Below are 15865 nucleotides of genomic sequence, written 5' to 3'. Positions count from 1 at the left end.
GTTTTAAAATAAAGAAAAAATAGGGATAGGGGGGTGTAGCTCGGAGGTAGAATGCCCCTGGGTTCAATCCGCAGTACTACACACACAAAAATAAATAAAAAGTGCCATAGGAGTAAGACACTGGCCTGAGCCCTTTATGCGCATTTTTATTTCATCTTTGCAAGAATCCTAATGAGAAAAATGAAGTACAGAACAGTCAGTTTTCCCAGGGTATTTTAGCTTGGACATGGTAGAGTTGAATTTGAATTTGTGTAATTGGCTCTGAAGCAGATGCTCTTAATATTCTTCTCTTTCTCAAATACTTGATCTACTACTTCCCCCTTTTTTATTTGTTTCTAAGGAGTTTTTTCTCAATGCGGTCTAGACTTCCTATTTATAGAAATTTGGCTTTTGCTTAAGAAACCTCTGTTAAGAACTCTTCTTAGAAAGACCCATGAATGCTCCTCTTTCTCAGGTATTTAAGCTCTAAACTTAGTAATATTTTGCATCTCCAAAATGTGATTATGCTTCCTTAAAAAGTACCCTTAACCCAAAACCTACTAATCAGCCCCCTACTCCTACTTCAGTATAACTCTCAGTATCATTATCACTGTCATTATTATTGTTTTCATCAAACATTTGATCATCTAGCTTTTGGGTTTTCAAAGAACTAAGGTTTAATTCCTGACCTGAAGGAGAAACATGATGTTTATTTATAAAAAGACCACATAAAGTGGCAGATAAATGTCAACTCAGTTGCACAGAAAGCAAATTCCACAGGAGTAAATTTGAACAAATCAGTTAAATGCTAAATTTGTAGCTAGCTGTGGTAATGTGTACCTGTAATCCCAGTACTTGGGAAGCTGAGATAGGAGGCTAGAAGGTTCAAGGCCAGCCTCAGCAATTTAGTAATGCCTTAAGCAACTTAGTAAAACCTTGTTTCCAAATACAAAACAAAAAAGGGGCTTGCTGATGAGCAAGCAGCGTCTCCAGAGAATGAGCCCTGGGGACTTGGCTTGGGAAGTAGCCCCTAATAATCCGCTAGAGCATCCTCCAGGCTGGGTAGGATGTTCTCTGGTAGTTCTGCAGAAGAGGTCACAGGACAGCCCTGATTCATTAGTAAACAATGTAGCTCAGAAGTAGAATGCCCAGCAACACACACACACACACACACACACACACACACACACACACACACACACCTAGAGTTGCTTTTTTCATTTGTAAAATAATGACAGGGTAGATCACTAAAATATGAATCTAAATTCAGAGAAATTCAAATCACTATACAGATGTGGGAACAGTTCTTGATATCTAGATTCAGTGAGCACATTCTTATAGGCAATATAGAATCATTGGGGATCTCAAAAGATGAATCCAGCAGCAATATGAAGGATTCATTAAAATGAAAAAAGGAAGTGAGACTAGTTAGGTAGCAGATGGGATAATTTAGATAGGACAGTGTACGACGCCGCATTGAGTATAAGGAGGAAATAACAGAGTATTGGCAAGGATAAATTGAAAGTATCTAACTGAACATGGAATTAAAAGAAGAAATCAATGATAATAAGTTTTGAGGTGAAGTTATGTCTGGTCTATTTTGTCTTCACTTTTTGTACTAATATTCTTAAAGCATACATTTTCTTAGAAAGTATATGACTAGTGACCCAGGGGACATTAAAAACAGTCAAGGAATATTATAAACAACTCTTCTAAGTAGCTGAGGTTGGCTGCGAACCTGTGACCCTCCTGTGTCAAGCCCCCCGAGTGTAGGGATTACAAGCGTGTGCCACCATACCTGGGGCCTTGTAAACTCTTAGCACCCACCTGGAGGACTGTCTGGGTTGCTGATGAGCAAGCAGCATCTCCAGAGAATGAGCCCTGGGGAGTTGGCTTGGGAAGTAGCCCTTAATAATCCGCTAGAGCATCCTCCAGGCTGGGTAGGATGTTCTCTGGTAGTTCTGCAGAAGAGGTCAGCCCTGATTCATTAGTAAACAATGTGGGCCAGGCTCCTGACTAAAGGGCTAGGGTCCTACTGTAGGAGGGGATAACCGCGTGCCTGTGGGATTCATCCATGTTATCTTACCTGAGCCTCACAAATGAGGGGTGACTTGATACATATAACCAGGGAAAGTTCCCAGTTCCCCATGCCACCGCTGGTAAGACAGTAATTAACTAAAACTGTACATGCTTATAGGTCAACCTTAAAGCTTTTGAGAAAAACATAGAAGAAAATCTTCATGACTTTGATTTGCAAGTTAAGTATTCTTAGATAAAACACCAAAAATAGTATCAAGAAAGAAAAATATGAACAAATTGAGGTTCATCAAAATTAAGGGTTTTTGCTAGATAAAGGAAAGGGAATAAAAGGCAATATTGGAAAATATTTGCAAATCATATAATTGACAAAAAACTTATATTGAGGATATATGAAGAATTTTCAAAACCTAATCAGAAAACAACCTAATAAATGATGAAAAATTGAGCAGATACTTCATTGAAGATATAAACAAAGCAAATAAGTTCATGAAAAGATGCTCAGCTTAGATAAAAGCAAACTAAAACCATGAGGGAACATACACATATTAGAATGGATAGTAAAAGAACAACACTAAGTACTGACAAACATGTGGAGTGAATAAAACACATACTCTAATGCAGCCACTCTGGAAAACACTTGTGCAGTATCTTAGAAAGTTAAGCACATACTGTAGAACCCAGATATTCTACTTATGTACAACCCAGATATTCTACTTCTGTCCATTTATCCCAAGGTTATGAACAAAATTTATACACAGAAGTTTATAGCAGCATTATTTATAATTAACCCTATACATCCAGGGGTCATGTTTCTAGAAAAATGTTGCTAGCATTAATTCGTGTGTGTGTGTGTGTGTGTGTGTGTGTGTGTGTGTGATAGGTGATAGGTGGGATGATACCCAGGGTGGCAGGGTCCCTCTCTAGGCTACTCACTCCCCAGCCCTTTTTATTTTTTATTTTGAAACACGGTCCCTGCTAAGTTACTATTCCCTGGCCTGAAACCTGTGATCCTTCTGTCTCAGCCTTGCAAGTACTGGAATCACAAGCATGCACCACCACACCTGGCTACTAGCATTAATTCTTGACATTTTTGTTAGAGCCCACTGACACTTTTTTCTAAATTAGATCAGTTGAGTGAATCACTTTTTCCTGATATTTTTTTCTTTGAACTGCAGTTTCCCATATTTTTTTTAACCCCTCACCTCTTTTCCTTGTTTTCACATTTTCTCATTTGCCTGGAGCAAATACTCAGGTAACTTCTCAGGGTATCAGAGGTAAACTTACTACATCTTTGAATTACTTGATTCTGCCTGCCTTTTCTTAAAAGCTTAGCAGGATTTAGAATTCTAGGTTTAAAATAATTTCTCCCCCAGAACTGTGAAGCTATTTTTCAGTATGTCCTGGCATTTAATGTTGCTGATGAAAAGGCTGATGCTAGTCTGAATCTTTTTATGACCATGTTCCCTTTGGAAGCATCTAGAGACATCTCTTTACATTTCACCATGATGCATATAGGTGTAGAGTTTTCTTTTGTTTGTTTCTTTTGATCTACTCTAGTGGTTAATGAGTTATTTCAGTTTGAAGAGTTCTTCTTTTTAGCTCTGAGAAATGTTTCAATATTTAGTTGATTTTTTTCCTCCTCTATTCTGTTCTTTTTATGTGAAGTTCCTATTGTTAATATAGCAGGCCTCTTAGGTTTATTCTTTGTAGTTCTTGTCCTTAATTTTTCTAAGCTGTTTGTCTTTTATTCTCTTAATGTTTTATTTCTGAAAAAATATTTTTATTTATAATAAGTATGCTTTTGTTTTCTGAAAAGTCCTTTTAAGCATTGTATTTTTGTTTTGTGAGTGCAGTAGCTTTTAAACCTCTGAAGAAACAGGTCATATGTTTTTTTTAAGTTGACTTCTGTTTCATCTAGTTTTTTTCTCTGTTTATCTTAGACTGTATATGTTGTAAGTTTTCTTCAAATATCTTGTGTTCTTTGGTTGTCCATTTATATTGAAGAACAAAGAATAAGAAGGACGACTTACAATTTTTTCAACATGGAGGAATCTTATTTACTTATTTATTTTGGTGGTACTGGGGATAGAATCCAGGGGCCTTCTACCTCCAGGCTACACTTCCAGACCTATTTTATATTTTATTTGGAAACAGGATCTCTTAAGCCAGCCCAGGCTGGCTTCGAACCTGCACGATCCTCCTGTCTCAGCCTCCCAAGTGTAGGGATTACAAGCGTGCGCCACCACGCTCAGCTTGGAGGAATCTTATTAAGTGGCAAGTTTTAACTCTTAAGACTCTGCAGCTTATTAGCCATGTGATCTTGGATGGATTACCTAAGTAATCTGTCTTATTTGTTAACGGTATGTTGTTTATTTTAAGTATTATATGAAAAATTTATATACAGTCCTTAGAACATTGCCTGGCATATGGAAAATACTTATGTGCTAATTAATATTTTAATAAGGTAAGCTGTCAATAAACTGGCTGTTTCACTGGGGACTCAATCAAAAATAAGGCTGAGGTATCAGAACTTGCACTGTTGCCTCAGAATCCCCCCCCCCACACACACACCTTTTTTTTTGCGGTGCTGGTGATGAACCCAGGGGCATTCTACCTCCAAGCTATACCCTCAGCCCTATTTTTTTAGTCTTTATTTTGAAATAGAGTCTCACTGCATTGCAAAGGGCCTCACTAAGTAGCTGAGGCTATCCATGAACTCTTGTCTCAGCCTCCCAAATGCTGGAATTACAAACATGTGCCACCATACCCAACTGAATTTCCCATTTTCACCCAATTTCTTTAAAAAGTCCTTTGAATTTTTGTCTGGGAGTAGTTATTGTGCTATGTGTTGATAGCACTGCTTCGTATTCACTAATTATAACGACTAATTATAATCTCTTCCAAGTTCTTCTAGGCAAAGTCACTTCTACTGTAATATCTCAAGTATCCAGTCTATACCACACACAGTTTCTAATGTCAACATGCCTCTACTTTCTGGTTTTTAGACTTGTTGAATGACATGTTTTCTCTTGAATGTGCTTTTATTTTCGCTGTTATGGATTTCTTATATTGTTTTAGTATGACTTTTAGAATAGAAATCCAGGTAGGTGTGTGTGTGTGTGTGTGTGTGTGTGTGTGTGTGTGTGTGCGCACGTGCGCGTGCACGCGCACGCACATGCGGTGTTGGGGATTGAACTCAGGGACATTCTACCTCAACTACACTCCTGGCCCTATTTTATTTTTATTTCGAAACGGTCTCGCTAGATTATTAAGAGTCTCACTACTTGCTGAGGCTGTCCTCAAACCTGCAAACTCCTGTCTCAGCCTCCCAAGTACTGAGATTATAGGTGTGTGCCACTGTGCCCAGCATGACATTCAGAATCTTGAATGAGAAGTCCTGTGTACTCTTTTGTTATGTTTTGAAAACATACTCTTTATATGTTTTATTTACTTTCAAATTTTTGTCAAAATAACACATTCATCATTAAAGAAACAATTACAGTATTTCATAAAACTCTCCACAGGTAGCTTCCTTCAATTCTTTTAGTTCTTTTTGTTAACATACTTGTATATTTTTAAATAGTGCATTTACAGTGATGTTTTCTTATTCGGGCATTCTCTTAGACATCTTTTCACTTCAGTTACAAAAGATGAGCATTCAGCACTTCTTGCGCGCATGTGTGTATGTAATGTCATTTAGTCTGTGGTTTTAAATACTTCGCTAAAGCCAGGTTTGATGGCACAGGTCTGTAATCTTAATACTTGGAAGGCTGAGACAGAAGGATCGCAGGTTCTTGGCCAGCTTCTGCAACTTAGTGAGCCCCTCTGCAACCTAGTAAGACCTTATTTCAAAATAAAAATATAAAATAGAGCTGAGGTGTAACTTAAAGGTAGAATGCCCCTGGGTTCAATCCCAAGTACCAATATATAAACAAATACTTTGCTGAAAATTCCCAAACTTATACTTTCAGGACCTTTTTTCTATTCAAATCTTTGACATAAGATACATGATATATTTACCTGGATAGTTTGTCAGCATCTGCTAAATTTCTATTGAGGTATTTTTAAATTTTTTATTCTACATCCTATTGGAATATATTTCTCCTTCCATAGTATTGTCATATCTCAGTTAATTGTACCATTTTTTATCCAGTTGCTCATGCCAAAAACTTAGAAATCATCAATTACTTCTTTTTCCTCAGTTTTTATATACAACTCATTGACAATCCCTGGTGATTATGATTCTTCTGTTAGTCCTTTTTTTCTCTATCACTACTAGTCTAAGGATTCTCAGTGGGATTTTTTTTCTTTTTTTTTTTAATCTCCAAAGACTTTTATATAACCAATAAACACATGAATATCACTCATCATTATCCTAATATAACTAATTATTAAGGAAACACAAATAAAAACTATAGTGAAATACTACTTCACATTTGTTAGGATGGCTACTTAACATGAATTACCTTGCTCAAGCCCTTTACCTTGAGTTTGTTACTATCTTTACTTGTAAAGTGTGTTTCTTATAAGCAGCAGATGGATGGATTCTGGTTTTTATTTATTTTATTTTACTTTTAATAAATTTTTATTGGTGCATTGTAGTCATACTTCTTAATAGGATAAAAAAAAGCTTGAGATATACATGCACACATCACCCAATCAGCCCTTACTCAATTCCTAACCTCTCCCCTCCCCCTCCCTCCTTCCCATGCTTGGTTTCCTGATTAACTTTGATATGTTTGTTTAAGTACATCATTTGCTTTAAAGAATTTCCCTCTTCCCCCCTCCCATCCCCTCAGGTCACTTTAATTGCTCCTCTATAGGATCTCTTCTTCATCTAGAGTTCCTCCTGTTACCCATTACTCCTTAGTTTTTGCACATTAGGGAAAGCATCTGATTTCTTATTTTTTGTGACATTTCACTGCAGATGCCATAATTTTGTTCTCCTTTATGGCTGGGCAAATTCCATTGTGTACACATCCCAGAGATTTGTAATCCACTCATCTGTTGAAGGACATCTTGGCTGGTGCCACAGTTTGGCAATGGTGAATTGTGCATCTATGAACATGGTTGCTCATGCATTAGTTTGGTATTTTGGTTTTCATTCTTTTTGGTAGATACCCAGAGGTGGTATTGCTGGGTCATATGGTAAGTTTGTTTTCCTTCTTCTGAGGATCTTCCATACTGTTTTCCAAAGTGATTGCATTATTATTATTTTTTTTTTTTGGTGTTCAATTCCAACTTTCCTTTTTAACTTTATTTTATTTTATTTTTTATACATTTACTTATTTTCAGAAAAAAAATCTATCCTAACATGAAATATGAACTCTAAACACCCAAAACAATCTCGAAAAAGAACACAGCTAGAAGATGTACAATTTCTGATTTCAAACCTTATAAAGCAACAATAATCGAAAAAGTGTAGTACTGCTATAAAGGCAGATATATAAAGCAGTGGAGTAAAATAAAAAGCCTAGAAATAAATTCTTCCATATATGGTCAAGTTATTTTTGACAAGGTTTCTAAGAACATTTGGTGAAGGAAATAATAATCTTTTCTCTAAATATTGTTCAAAATAACAATTACATGAAAAGGCATAAAATTGGACCTTTACCTAACACCATATACAAGTACTAACTCAAAATAGATAAAAGATCTAAATGTAAATCTTAAGACTATAAACTTTTAGAAGAAATCCTGGGTCATCATAAAACTTCACAACTTTGAAATTGGCAGTGATTTCTTCGATATGATTCCAAAGACACAGGCAACAAAAGAATAAACAAACTTCATAAAAAAGCAAAAAAATTGTACATCCAAAGACAATGCAAACAGAATTAAAAGTTACTGATAGAATGGGATAAAATATTTCCAAATGCTATATCTGAAGGTATATTAATATTCCAAATAGAAATCCTAAAAATTAGCAACAATAAAAGCAAACAATACAATTTAGAAGTAGGTAAAAGACTAAAATAGGTAATGAATCTCCAAAGATTTTTATATGATCAATAAACACATGAATATCACTCATCATTATCCTAATATAACTAATCATTAAGGAAATACAAATAAAAACTGTAGTGAAATACTACTTCACATTTGTTAGGATGGCTACTTAACATGAGTTACCTTGCTCCAGCCCTTTACCTTGAGTTTGTTACTATCTTTACTTATAAAGTGTGTTTCTTGTAAGTGGCAGATGGATGGATCTGGTTTTTGATCCATTTTGCCATGTTATGTCTTCTTATTTGGGAATTGAGGCCATTTACATTCAGTGTGATTATTGAGAGATAACTTTTAATTCCTAACATGTTAAAATTTTATTTCTGTTTGAAATACTGTTTATTCTTCTTTGCTTAATTGTCTGCTGGATGGAAAATCTTGTTTCTCTGGTTCTGGTGTGTATTACCTATTTCTTCTTTGTAGTTAATCTTTTTGAATATTTTCTCTAGTGCTGGTTTTGAAGACAGAAATTCCTTCAGTTTCTGTTTGTCATGGAAGCTTCTTATTTCCCCATATAATTTGATAGATAGTTTTTCTGGGTAGGAAATTTTTGGCTGGAAGTTGTTTTCTTTCAGAGTTTGGAATATGTTACTCCACGCCCTTCTGGCTTTCATGACTTGGTTTGGGAAGTCTGGAGTGATTCTAATTGGTTTGCCTCTGAATGTCACTTGGCCTTTTGTTTTTGTTGCCTTTAAGATTCTCTCCTTGGCTTCCACATTAGTCATTTTGACAGTTATGTGGCATGGGGATCCTCTTCTCTGATCCTCTCTAAAGGGAGTTCTATAAGTTTCCTGGACCTGTGTATCGACCTCTTGCTCTATATTTGGAAATTTTTCTTCTATCACTTCCTTGAAGAGATTATTGATCTCTTTGGTTTCACCTTCTTTTCCCTCCTCGATTCCAATTATTCTTAGGTTAGCTCTCTTAAAATGGGCCCATATTTCTTCAATGTCAGATTCCTGCTGTCTGATTTTTTTTCTAAGTTATAAATTATGAGTTCAGTTTTGGAGTGATCATCTTCTAGGAGCGAGATTCTATTCTCCATATGGTCTAATCGATTGTTTATAGTTTGAATTGATGCCTTTACTTCAATGATTGCATCCTTTATTTCTTTTAGACTCTCCCTAAATTCCCTAAATTCTTTTCGAAAGTCCTGCATTATTTCTATAGTTATATTCCTGATTTGATCTTCTGGAGATCTCTGAATTTCTGTGTTATCAGGTTCTGATATTATGGGGTTGTGGGCATTGATTGCTCTATTGTTGTTCCTCTTTCCCATGATTTCAGAAGTTAGTGCCTTCTCTGGGTTCTTCCCTGGGTCACCACAACTTCACTTAGGGTGCTCTGAATCTGGAGTTTGTGGTAATATCAGCTGCCACTACTCCTTTCCTGGGTTGTATCGTAAAGTCTCAGACCTAGGGAGTTAATCAAGGCTGCATGAGACCATGGGGGTGCTGGGCTGCGTGTTTTCCCACAGGGAGCTGCAACTAGGGTGTGGTATCTCTGCCACCACTACTCCTTCACTGGGTTGGTCTGTAAAATTTCAGACCCTGGGAGATTATCAAAGCTGCGCAAGTCCCTGGGCATGTAGTGCTGGGATTTCTCCTTTAGGGGCCGCAATTTCACTTACGGTTATTGTGCGAGCCAATCTGGAGCTGTTGCCGGCCTGGTGAACTCGCCACCACTGCTGGCAATATGGAGCCACTGCCATGCCCTCGGCCATATTTCTTTTCTGGTTTTGAGCTACGTTCTGAGTCCCTGGAAGGCGTGATAATCTTGTCCACTGGGAGTTTTAGATGTTCTTTGCGCTGGAAGAACTGTTGAATTACACCCTAATGATCCGCAGCTGCTCACTTCAGCTCCTTGTTTACCTTTCTTCTCTGGAGCCTGATGCTGTGAGGGAAGATGGCACCAGCGTGGCTCCGCCACTGCATTGCAGGCTGGTTTCTTTTCTGGTCTCTGGTTGTTCTTCTAGACTTCTTTTTCTCTGTCCCTTGTGTTTACATTTTTTATTTCTCTGCTGATAGTGTTTTCTGGCTATGAAAAGTGCTGATTTTGTGGCAATAGAGATCGAGTGTTAGCAGGACTCGTAAACGCTGCTTTTCTTGGTCACCATCTTCCCAGAACGGATTGTTTCTTAATAGTGGTTGCCCTCCAAGGGACACTTGTCAATGTCTGGAACCATTTGGGATTGTCCCATTTAGACAGCTTTCCTGGCATCTAGTGAGTAGAGGCTAGACACATGGCTAAATATCCTTAAATGCACAGGAAAGCCCTTCACAACAAAGAATAATACAGTTCAAAATATTAATATTGCAGAGGTTGATTTCATTTCCTTTTTCTTTATCTCAAGAAAAGTCATTTTGCTTTCAGAATTCTCTAATAACTTGTCAGTAATTTAATTTTACAGACATGGCAGGCAGATTTTATAAACATGAATAATAAGTCCACACAAAGAAGTCCTGAAGATGCAAGGGCTCGCACATTTGAAGGTAAGAGTTTGTACTTACTTTGAGACTTTTTGGATAATTTCAAATACTTTTCATAAGTTATTGTATTTATTTATCTCTCACATGTTGCTAATGTTTGGAAAAATAATTCTATTCTATTTTATTTCTCTCTGAGGTAAACACAAACAAAGGAAAGAAAAAAAGCAAAACCAGAAACACCACCGATCTCGACATAGATCCGTGACGTCTTATTCTTCAGATGATCGAGTGTTTCCGTCTTCATCATCTTCTTCAGAAAGCCAGACAGATTCAAGTACTGAAGGTTGTCTATTGCCCTGTTAAAGTTTTTTCATTTATAACTTAGGTTATCTAGAAGAAGAATTCATTCAACTTCCTTTATAATTTGTTTATTCAACTAATATCTATTGAGCATTCCTACTATTTGCAATACATAATGGTAAACGTGGCATGATCTCTTTAGTCAAGACACTTTTAAAATATTGAGCAATAAGGCCGGGTGTGGTGGCGCATGCTTGTAATCCCCGCGCTTGGGAGGTGGAGACAGGAGGATCGCGCAGGTTCGAAGCCAGTTGTGTGCGCTGGCTTAGGAGACCCTGTTTCCAAATTAAAAAGTATAAAAAATAGCTCTGGGAGTGTAGCCTGGAGGAAGAAGGGCTTCCAGGAACCCCAGTACCACCAAAAAAATATATATATATTGAGCAATAAAACAAGTAACTAGTCCATTTCATGTAGATGAGTGTACATGCTAACCACCATTGACATTAGAGGTTCTGATTGTTTCTCAAATAATATGCTTATATTTCTATTTATTGGTTTATTAGCAGTCTAATAAGAGTTCTTATTTGTAAGCAAAGGAAACTGACTGGATAACTTAAATGGTATAGCAATTTATCAAAAGGAGCTAAGTATTAATGAAAATAAACACAATTCCCATGACTATATTAATTATATTTAACTGCTTAAATTGACCGAAACTGTTATTAAACATTTTAGTAAAGCAGTTAAATATTCAGTTGTGCTGAATTCAGCAGAATCTTTGAGGTTATTATAATAATTAAAAGATGAATTTTTTTACTACCAAGCAAAAATAGTATTGTGTATCAAATAGTTTGAATATAATGTTCTATAGAAATAAAGTAAATACAATGTTTTTTTCACATGAGTATGATTATTAAGTAGATGACAAAAACCCAACTGAGAAAATCCATCTTTGATGTGTGCTAAAGGGTACTTGGTTTAGATATGACAATTAATCACCTTATTATTTATATAATAGAAATAGCTTATACCACATTAATCAGGAATAACTTCTGCTTAATTAACAGGATTGCCAAAAATGTCAGACATGAGGACAAAACCACAATTTTATAAAAATAATGTGTTAGCCATGGAGTAATAATCACAAAACAAAATTTTAACTTGCCTCCAGATCTTTCACCTGCTTTATACTTGTGCAGGATATTTATTGAAAGAATGATTTCTTTCAAGGGTAATGTTTTAGATACTTAGTAACAAAATAATAATAAAAATCTATAATACATGGCATTTTAATTCTGGCTAATCCATATTTATTATGTTAGTGTAGTTTTTAAATTTTTTATTGGTGCATTATATCCATACATCATAATGAGGTAAAAAACTTGTGTAGACATACATGCACACATCACCCAGTTAGCCCCTACCTTATCTCTACCCCATTTCCTCCTCATCCCTCCTTACCATGCTTGGCTTAGTGGTTGACTTTGATATGTTTAAGTATATCCCATGCTATAGAAACTTTCCTTCTTCTCCCCTCCCATCCCCTCAGTTAGGTTGTCTTATTTGCTCCTCTACAGGATCTCCTTTTTCATCTAGAGTTCCTCCTATGACCCATTTCTCCTTAGCTTTCACATATTAGGGAAAGCATCCACTTTCTTATTTTTTGTGACTGACTAATCTCATTTAGTATAATGATCTCCAGTTCCATCCATTTCCCTGTAAATGATGTAATTGTGTTTTTTGATGGCTGAGTAAAATTCTATTGTGTATATATCCCACAGTTTTGTAATCCATTCATCTGTTGATGGACATCTTGGCTGGTTTCATAGTTTGGCTATGGTGAATTGTGCAGCTATGAACATAGATACACATGCATTAATTTGGTAGTTTGGTTTCCTTTCTTTTGGGTAGATACCCAGAAGTGTTATTACTGGATCAAATGGTAAATTAATAACAGTTATTAGCGTCTCTCTGTACAAGAAACTTTTGAGTCTTTGTTTACTAGTAGGAGTATAAAGGATAGTTTGTTATTGTTTTTGTTATTGCTAGAACTACTGCTATAATTGGGTAGTTTCTGGCTTAAATATTAGAAAGTATTAAAGTGTCTCCTTATATTTTATTTCAGTTCAAAATAATATATAATTACCCTGTAGAAAAAGTGAGGGAATAAAATTGTTTAGACTCACATTTGTTATTTAGACTCACATTTGTTATCGAGACTTTTATTTCTAACTTTAATTGTGAGATTTTTAAGACTTCTTAGAGAAATTTTATTGATATTCCAAAATACTGCATTTTGGGGGTGATTTCTGTCATGGTTGATAGAAAATTACTTCATCCTCAGGGGTATTTCTTAACTAGCAAAAATATCTTTGCTACTCAAAGTTTAAAAGTTTAGTTTAAAAGATCAATTCTCTTCATTCAAGAATTGGCCATCCTGCTATGTGACACTAGGGTCATAGGACATTTAGAGTATTCTCCTAGAAAGAGGGAGGGGTAGTGAATTGGGTAAGGGCTAACTAAGTGATGTGTACATGTATGCCTCTACCATCTTGTACTCTGTTAAGATATATGACAACTGTAATGCACCAATAAAAAATTTAAGAATATGACATCACAAGAAAAAAACACAAAAGGAGCTAAGTAATTCACACACAGTTGTCAAGAAGCCTAGAGAATTTATCTCTGAATATGGACAGGAACAGGTGAAACTTGGTAGCCAGACCATGGCCAGGTTTAGTCCCCAGAGCTTACTGAGGGAACAGTACCACTACTGCCATTACTGAACTTGGGCTGCAAGCCTCAACTTGCAGTGTGAGTGTGACTGATGGCACTGCTGTCATCACTGCCACTAGACAATGGGCATTTCTGCCACTGTGGCCAGAGGGATTCTTCACTCATTCTGCCTGTTTGTGTCACTGGCTGATCACATGTCTAATATCCTAACTGCAGAGGAAGTTTGGTGATTTTCAGCTGCCATCACAGAGTACCAGCATTTGAGTAATTAATAAAGAAAGGATATTTCTTTATCACAGTGCCAGCATCTGGTGAGGGCCTTCTTCTTGTCATAGCATGGAAGAAGGAATCACTTAGAGAGAGCGCAAATGAGAAAAAGCTTGCTCGTATAACACAGCCACTCCTGAGATAACTAATGCCCTCCTGCAATTACAGCAAATCCTTTTCTGAAGGCAGAAAGCCCATGACCTAATCACTTCTCAACTTCTGAATACTGTCACAGTGACAATTAAATTTTAGCATGGGTTTTGAAGGAGACATTCAAACCATAGTATAACTGTAAAAAAATTTTATCTGTTATTAATATCTTGTAAGATTTTTCCAACCGTTATAAATAAGTTAATTAAAACATCAATCTTAATTCTTTTTCAATACTGGGGATTAACCCAGGAGTATTCTACCTTCAAGCTACACCCCCAGACTTATTTTTTAATTTTTATTTTGAAACAGAGTCTTACTAAGTTGCAGAGGGCCTCACTAAGTAGCCGAGGCTGGCCTCAAACCTGAAATCCTCCTGTCTCATCCTCCCCAGTATTGGGATTACAAGCATGCACCATCACGCTTGGTAATCCTAATTATTTTAATTGTTTAAAATTATAATCAATAAAATTATTTCTAGTAATAGAGCTAAAACTACCAATTTTTCTTAAAAATTTAGATGCTACGAAGGAAAAAATCAAGAGAAAGAAAGGAGACAAGAAAAATAAAGGGAGAAAAGAAAGAAAGGTGGGAAATTGTAAATTATTTATGTGTTTACTTGTTTAATTAGCTAATTAATTAATTATTGTGGTACTAGGGGTGGAACCCAGGGGCTTTTCTACCTCCGGGATATACTCCCAAACCTATTTTATATTTTATTTGGAAATAGGGTCTCACTAAGTTGTTGAGAGCCTCACTAAGTAGCTGAGGCTGGCCTTGAACCTGTGTGATTCTCCTGTCTCAGCCTCCCAAGCACTGGGATTACAAGCATGAGCCACCATGCCCAGCTATAAATAATTTAATAGAAGAATAAGATTTGGCTATTATAGGAGAATTCACTTTCTTTTAATTAAAGAACACAAAGTCTGCAGAGAATTTTGAAGAGATAGAAGTCAAAGAATGGCTAGCATGATACTAAAGCAATCATTGCGACGGACCAGCTCGGTCGGCACGGAAACCGCTGGGGCTTAGTTCCTGGAAGATGGGCAAAAGGCTTTGGCTGTGTTCTGCAGAGGCTTCTCTGCAGCAATTTCCCTCTCTGGCCAAGTAAAATTCCTTCAAGTCCTTGTTCGACGCTAAACGTGGGGGTTTATCCCAGGACTTGGGAGAGAGAAATCTGAAAATGACTGACACGGACAATTGCCTCCTCTCGTGCAACTGACAGAGTTTTATTTTTCATAACCAAGATTTATACCCTTTTTCCCAATAACAAAGTGTAAACACCAAAGAACAATAGTGAGGCATTAAGTATAAACAAGATAAAAGGAGGACCTGTGGCGTCACAGGTTAAGATTTGTCTGGAACCTTGTGATTAAAGTCAGCTCCCTTGGCTTTGTGATTGAGATCAGATTTCTGGCCTCACAGATGAGCCCTAGCCTGCAAAGTCCAGAAAGGCAGGAGTCACATTCAGCCTTTAGGATCTTCTTTAACCCTTTCGGAGCCTTCCGTTTCTTGGGCTTTGTCCATGCCCTCCTCTGTCTAGCAAGCTGGGCAGGGACGAAGTTAGGGGCCCCAGCTTTAGGGTAACAATCACGCATGTAGTTGGCATGGGGGAATCCGATGGGTCCGAGTCGTGTGCGTCTATGATGATTCAAAGGACTGCAGTAGAAGTCTGTCCGGTCCTGTCTGCAACACCATCTATGAGGCAACACTCACAACGCAGTTAGCAGACAGGGAAAAAGTATCATGACACAGGCGATTTGATTCCTATCACTGTTCTCTAATAAATAACCTTGAAGCCAGTTTTTTATTGCAGACTTTGGGATTTCTAGATTTGTTAGAAGTACTTTTCTAGCCCCTACTATTCTGCTGCTGAGTCACAAACGGTAAGCTTTTATTAGGCCAAAGCCAGGGAAGGGGTTCCTTTACATATCTAAGGGAAAGGAAAAAGGCTGGAG

Source organism: Muscardinus avellanarius (genome assembly GCF_963383645.1).
Source record: "Muscardinus avellanarius genome assembly, chromosome: 7".
NCBI lineage: Eukaryota > Metazoa > Chordata > Mammalia > Rodentia > Gliridae > Muscardinus > Muscardinus avellanarius.
The sequence above is the reverse complement of the archived record's forward strand: the minus strand, read 5'-3'. Positions refer to the sequence as shown.